The sequence below is a fragment of the Hemicordylus capensis genome, chromosome 1 (assembly GCF_027244095.1).
Source record: "Hemicordylus capensis ecotype Gifberg chromosome 1, rHemCap1.1.pri, whole genome shotgun sequence".
Taxonomy (NCBI): domain Eukaryota; kingdom Metazoa; phylum Chordata; class Lepidosauria; order Squamata; family Cordylidae; genus Hemicordylus; species Hemicordylus capensis.
Window position 1 is genome coordinate 146,869,060 of NC_069657.1, and position 8,076 is coordinate 146,877,135.

Sequence of the window (8,076 nt, forward strand, 5' to 3'; positions counted from 1 at the left end):
AAGATTTATACTTGTACGAAGATTCCTCTTCATAGAAATACACATTCAAGATTGAGGTCAAAGGTGATAGCCTTGGACTTGTTATTTTTTGATATTTATCCGAGATGTATAAAGGACTTTGCCTAATGGCATGATATTGTATCTCCGAATCTTTTCTTGAGCTTGTAATCCACAAATAGTTATGCAGTCCTCTAGAAAGACCAGAGCTTTCCATTCCAGTAAGATAACCGTAGGGGGATATAATCCATTCTGAAATCCAAGTCAAACAACTGACATGATAACAGAGTTCAAGTTTGGAACACCTAGTCCACCTCTTTCCTTTACATCTTGCATAACCTTAAATCGTATTCTGGGTTTTTTATAGTTCCAGATAAATGAATTAAGCTGACTCTGCCATTTATTCAGTATCCTATCTTCTATCTTTATAGAGATCATTTGAAAAAGAAAATTCATCTTGGGCAATACATTCATTTTTATCGCCGAAATCCGCCCAAGCCAAGAAAGAGTCATCTTTTTCCATCTGTCCAGATCAGCAGCGATAGATTTCCAGATTTGCATAAAATTATTTTTAAACAGGTCTTTATTATTCTTAGTGAGATTTATTCCCAGGTATTTTATTGGCTTCTTCTTTGTTTGTACTCCTAAAACCTTAGTGAAATTTTTCATTTCCTCTTCCGTAAGGTTCCAAGTCAAAATCTGTGTTTTATCCCTGTTAATCTTGTAATCGGAAACCAAACTGTACTGATGTATCTGTGTCAACAGTGTGTCAAGAGAATCTTCTAACTGTGTTACAGTAAGGAGTACATCATCTGCATACAATTTTATTTTATGTTCTAGGTCACCGATATTAACACCCCGGATCTGTTGCTCCTGTCGCATTTTAACTGCCAGGTGTTCAAGAGCGAGTATAAACAAAAGTGGGGAGAGCGGGCATCCTTGTCTAGTTCCTTTGTTAGTATAACACTTTTGAGATAATAACCCATTTACTATTATTTTTGCTGACTGTTGTTGGTATATACTGCGAATCCAGGATAGAAAATTAGAGCCACAGTTCATTTTTTCTAAAACTGAAAACAGGAAAGGCCATTCCAAATTATCAAAGGCTTTTTCGGCGTCTAGGAAGAGCATAGCTGCTTTTGTACCTGTTGCAGTTATTTTGTCGATTGCATTCAAAATGAATCTTGTGTTATCTTTCATAAGCCGTTTTGGGATAAAACCAGTCTGGTCTGAGTGGATTACCTCAGACAGAAAACCTCTTAGTCTCGCAGCAAGGATGGATGTAAAAATTTTGTAATCCACATTCAGAAGAGATATTGGCCGATATGATTCAGGCCGGGTTGGATCTTTCCCGTCTTTGTAGATTAAAGAAATGAATGCTTCTTGCCAAGAAACAGGTAAAGCGTAGTGGGATAATATTGCATTCATTACTTCTGTTAAAGGGCCAATAAGTTTTTCTTGGAACTTTTTATAATACAGTGGAGATAGGCTATCAGGTCCTGGCGAATTATTTTTGAGGTTTGTTATTGCTGCTTTAGTTTCCTCCATAGATATGGGTTTATTAAGACAGCTCTTATGTTCTTCCGAAAAAGGCTTTATTTGTATATTTTCTAAAAATTGTCTTATTCTTTGTGGGTCTTCTTATCTTCTTTGTAGAGTTTAGAGTAGTATTCCACAAACTGTTCAGACATTGCATCATTAGTCATAACAAATTCACTGCCATTCCAAATCAACGTTATTGTTTTCTTTTCCTGTTCCTTTCTCAGCTGATAGGCTAATAATTTATCAGCCTTATTGGCTTTTTCAAAGTATTTTTGTTTCACATATGTCATATTCCTAAATATCTCTTTAGATTCTATAAGATCCACTTGTTTTCGGAGTTCTCAAATATTTTGCCAAATATCCTGAGAGTGGTTGGTCTTATGGAGAGTTTCTAAATGACTCAGTTCCTTAAGTATACAGTCCCTTTGCATTTGTAGATCCTTCTTCCTTTTGGATGATTCCGAGATAAAGATCCCCCTCATAAAGGCTTTACTTGTGTCCCATACAGAAAAAATGGAAACATCTGACGTCTTATTTCTTTGGAAAAAATGTGACAGTTCTTCATTACATTTCAAAAGCACTTTCTCTTGTAACAAAAAATTATTCAATCTCCACCTCCTTGGTCCGTTATTTGAATGTTGAAACGTTACTATCAATGGATTATGATCAGCGTATGTGAGGGGTGCAATTTCTACATCTTGTATCCTCGGAAGCATTGACTTTGAGACCATACACATATCGATTCTAGAGTATGATTGGTGAGGTTGAGAGAAAGAGGTAAAATCTCTTTCTAAAGGATATTTATATCTCCATGCATCTTCAATCGATAATAGTTTCATATACTCAAATACATTCTTAGGCAACTTTCCTGAGTTCGCTTTATGTTGTCCGGACTTGTCCAACAATGGAAAGAGAACAGCATTCCAATCACCGGAAATTAGGAGATTGCCCTCGGCAACATCCATCATCGTCTGAAAGAATGTCTGGAAAAATTGAGCTTTATTATCGTTCGGGGCATATACAGAAGCAATAGTAATTTTAGTTTGTTGGGGAGTACGAAATTTTAGTATAATAAATCGGCCAAGATCATCTTGTGTTTGGTTTTCTAGAGACCAGTTCAAATTTTTAATATAGATTACAGGGCTGGAAGCAACATAACACTGGCCCAATGCCTTGCAAGATAACAAGTTAATATTACTTGTTTTAATATGCATTTCCTGAAGACAAATTATATCGGCTCTTTACTTCAATTTTGAAAAAATCTTCTTTCTCTTTGACGGGCTATTTAACCCATTTATATTTATTGAAATCAGTTTTTTTGGGACAAGCCATCTTCTCTGAGATCTTCAACTGATCGGTAAACTAAAAGGCTAAGGTCTGGTCACTTTTCTGTTCTTCCGGTAAATCGTCAGCTGGCTGATTTGGAGTGGTCGTATCTGGAATATGCAGTGATTCTAGAAAGAGAGTAGCATCCGAAGGTGTGAAAATCTGTGCCTTCCCCTGATCCAAGAATACTTCTAAACAGCAGGGAATACGCCACCTGTAACTTATTTTCTTATCTTGAAGTACGGTTGTGAGGAATTTTAGTTTCCTCCGTTTACGTAAAATATCGATTGGAACATCTGGAAGAATTTGTAAACGAGTATTTTGGTATTCCAAAGGAGATCTTCTTTGTGCCTGGAGGATTGTTTCTTTGGTATATTTATTTAGGAATTTAACCAGAATATCTCTGGGAACTTTTCTCTCCCGTGAATATCTTGAGTTCAGTCTATAAGCTTCCTGAATGTCCAAGGGGCTTTCAGAATTTAGATATTCTTGAAGCAAAGACTCAACAGCAGCTCGAAGGTCTCCTTTCCCAAATTCCTCTGTTAGCTCACGAATTTTTATGTTGGATGATCATTGCTGGGATTCAAGGATTTAATTCGGTTCTCTAATAGTCTAAAATCAGCTTCTCAAGATATTTTCTCTGCTGTTATGTCCTCTTGTATTTTAGCAACTTCAGAAGAAAGGTGGTCGTGTTCTGTAAGTTTTTGAGTGACTTCATCAAATCTTGAGGTAACCTCCGACCGGAAACTATCGAATTTGGCATCAAGGCCTTGAATCTGGGATGAAACAGTCTGTAATTCCTTAAGAAATGACTCTTGAAATTTGGAAAAAGAGGAAGAGCCCTCTGCAGTTAACAGGCTTTCTAGAATGTCAGGGTCCTCATCAGAGTCTTTCCTGGACTTTGTAGATTTACCTCTCTTATGCATTATTCTGATTGACTTTGCGCCAAAATATCTATACATAGGACAAAAAAGAAAAGGTATCCAAGAGGGATATCTAATATACAAGTTCCCTAAATATGGGCAAATCCACAGCAGAATCACAGGGAATTATAACGAATATCCACATTCAATCTACCAATACAATTGTCTAATATGAATGAATTATATCCCATATTCATATATATTATTATTTGAAAGGAAAGAAAACCAGTTTATGTCCCATGCTTTTTTCTTTATGCCTTTAAGTCTATTGAATTCCCTATTCCCAAAAGTTTATATCACCATTCTGCAGTAACAGGGTATAAACCAGTTACAACCTCATATCCAGTAGACATAAAACAGTTTCAATATGTAAATTGAATAAATTTAATAGGTGTGCATTTGTCTTAAAGCTTCAGCAGAGACCAATAAGTCCAATGGGACAGATATTTCAATAACTACCCAGCCAAAAGAAATCTTCATATTGAAAGCTCCTAGAAAAAAAAAGATTCTTGCACATTTAAGCACAGTTGTGATGAAAGAGGCTTGGAGCAGTACTTCAGTACTGATTCTGCAACAGTTCAGGGAGCTGACTCAAAATTTCAGCCTACCACCACAATCATTACTATTTTCTCTTATCGTGAATGCAAGGGAGCCAGATATAAACTTGTAATGCTTAAAGTTGTGCTGAAGAACTTTGACTGTACTTGTAGAAGAATCCTATCTATCTTATATACAATTCTAGTCCTTGTTCAGACAGCAACTTGAGAAATTATGGTCAAGTGTGTGCCAAGTCCTCAAGAGGGGAAAGATTTACTTCTTCTTCTTCTTCTTCTTCTTCTTCTTCTTCTTCTTCTTCTTCTTTCTTCTTTCTTTGCAGACTTAGTTTTTGGTAGAGATGTAAAACAAGCATCTTTCACAAAATCCTTCCAGTAGCCACCTGTACAAAAGAAATCTTTTCGGTTCATTCAAATTGAACTGTCTCTGGTTCCATCTTGTGGTGAGAAAATGCAGCTGAAACAGATTTCTATTCCAACCGAACTATTCTACGTGGGATTCTAGATTCATACGCCGTCTTAACCAGTAAATTGCCCAGCCTGAAAGGTTTAGGGTAAGTTTTGTAAGAGTTATTTTTCAAACATTCCTGAGTATAAGCAGTGCTCTATTTGGTACCTCAGGAGGTGAGGACCCTTCCTTGCCACTGTAATCCAGCCAGGGGGAATTTATAGCCAACCACAATGTTCACATAGCATAAAAACAAACCAGATTAATCCACCTGGGAAAGTAGTCTGTTTGAATTTTTTAAAAATAAAAATAAATAAAATAAAAATGGCAAACTTGGAGAGTAATCTATAATGTAAAAGCAGGTATTTGTAATCCAACAGCCACGGAGGGCGGGGGGACAACAACTGAAGAGGAGAAAATATAAAAATTAACAAGGATAAGAAAAGTAAGGAGAGAAAAGTGAAAGTAAAAAATGAAGCACGGCCAAAAACTTCCCGGCTAATGGGTCTTTATCTTGTTGATAATATATCTTGGAAAGACATAAAGCTGCCGAAAGAACTACAACCGAGTCTGCTAAATGCAAAGTACATAAATCAATCCAGATTTTAAGTCGGGAGTCTGAATTCCTAAACCAACAGCAGCAAAAAGTGGGGAGGAGAGAGAGAAAAGAACAATTTGCTTGAAGGCTAAAGTAATCTCAAGAGTTGAATTTAAAGTTGATCAAAGGTCCAATAGTAAGATAAGTAAATGCAGATAGTAGTAAATAGAACACGGGGCTGGGGGGGGACAGTAACCGTAATTACGTTTCCAACGTTGTCTTCTCAGATCAGAGCAGGCTGATGGTATGCCAGAGAAAGGATTCCACAGTGGGGGCTCCCCACCAACTTAACTCCTTTATAGGAAGTCAGCTCAGTGCAGGAGGGTACCACTGTCAGGATAATCCAGCTCCTTGCCGGCACCATGATGCCCCTCTCCCCAGATCTAGAGCCATTTCAAACTGGCTTTTGGGTGGGCTATGGGGTGGAGACTACCTTGGTCGGCCTGGTGGATGATCTCCAATTGGCAATTGACAGAAGGAGTGTGATTCTGTTGGTCCTTTTGGATCTCTCGGCGGCTTTCAATACTATTGACCATAGTATCCTTCTAGAACATCTGAGGGAATTGGGGGTGGGAGGCACTGCTTTGCAGTGGTTCAGCTCCTACCTCACGGGCAGATTCCAGATGGTGTCCCTTGGAGAATGTTATTCCAAATCTGAACTTTTGTATGGTGTCCCTCAGGGCTCTGTACTGTCTCAGATGTATAACATCTACATGAAACCACTGGGAGAGATCATCAGGAGATTTGGTGCAGGGTGTTATCAATATGCTAACACCCAAATCATCTAGGAGAGACCATATCACTCCTGTGTTGAAAGAACTACATGGCTGCCACTATGTTTCTGGGCAAAATACAAGGTCCCGGTTATTACCTTTATAGGAAGTCAGCTCAGTGCAGGAGGGTAAATCTTTGCATATGTAATCCCCTATTGAGGACTTGGCACACACTTGACCATAATTTCTCAAGTTGCTGTCTGAACAAGGACTAGAATTGTATATAAGATAGATAGGATTCTTCTACAAGTAGTGTGCAAGAATCTTGTTTTATTCTAGAGCTTTCAATATGAAGTCTTTGATACATTTTGCATGCTCTGGTAATATCTGGACTTGACTACTGCAACGTGTTCTCAAGGACAGCTTTATTGTACTACTTGGAAACTTCAGTATGCAGAACACAGTACTGAAAAACTTTCACTAGTTTGCAATTTGTTGCCAGTTACAATTCAAGGTACTGTAAATTATTGATCTGTAAAGTCCAATATTGTTTGGAGCCAAGATATCAAAGGATTGCCTGCTCCTATGTGAACCTAGTTTTCTCTTTAAGATCTGGATCAAAGGTCTTGCTCCAGGTGACACCACACCTTCAAAGGTGAGACAGGTGATAACTGGCAATATGACCTCTGATTATGGCACCACTGTCTTTTCAAGGACCCTCAGCTGGCTTCTACTAGCTTCTCAGCAGCAAGTGGAGGCCATTTTATTCTGATATTTTTAATGGGTGACTATTCTCACTTTTCCTGTTTTTATTTCTCGGTTGTTCCATGATTTTTAATATATTAATGGTTGATTTTAAATTGTTAGCTGTCTTGGAAGTTTTTGATGGAAGGTATAAAATACTTTAAATGGATGGATTGTGTGGTTTATTTCATCTTCAAAACTTGTGTTTTTGATAGGAAAATGTACTTTTCTAGTACTTCACAACTGCAGTATTATGTGCGGGAGAATTTAATTTTCCCTATTTGATTGATACATTGAATATGTGTTTGATCGTTGATTTATATTCCACCTATGCTTCAAGGAACTCAGCATGGCTTAGTGTTTTACATGAGCATCCCATTATTTTAGAGAATACGGTTTATGTGACCAGTGATATGAATTCTTCAGCTCTATTTTTTCATGGGCTGTGAATTTATATTCTTTCATGTAGAAATCAACATAGTGTTCATCTGCTTTTTAAAATATAGGAATATCTCATCCCCACTTTGTCCTAAACAATTTAGGGCAAAGTGTGGATGAGATAAAAGTAGCCATTTAAAATTCATGGCAGGGTTTGCACTTTAGCAGACACACACGTTTGCCGTAAGGTACATTCTGCTAGAGTTTTTCAAAAATGAACAGCATCATAGTTTTACTTCCATAGTAAAGCACACTCTATGTACAAGTACTCTATTTGAAAAGGAATTTTAAGTTGCACAGAGGCTGATATGTGATTGGGTGTGCTTTGACTGACTTTTTGGACTTGTTCTTCTGGTACAGTGGTTAAAGTGTTGTACTAGGATTGGGGAGGCCGGAGTCCAGATCCCCATTTAGCCATGAAACTTACTGGATGACTGGGTCAGTCACTTCTCTCTCAGCCTAACCTACCTCCACAGAGTTATTGTGAGGATAAACACGACCATGTACCTCTAGGTTCCTTGGAAGAAGAGTGGGGCGTAAATCTAAAAATAATATACTTCTTGTTCTTCAGTGGTCCAGAATTCTGGATGCTCTTTGCTCTATCCACTAGGTGACTTGGGTGTGTGTGTGGATTGCCTAAAAGTATGTTGGGAGGCACCTATCTCTCTCTTTCTGAAGTAAGACATATATTTTCTCTAGTTTGGTGACTTCTGCCCTCTAAGAGAAAAATATTCCATTCATAATACACATTTCTCCACAAGCAAATTTTAATCTTTACAAGCTCAGCAAATAG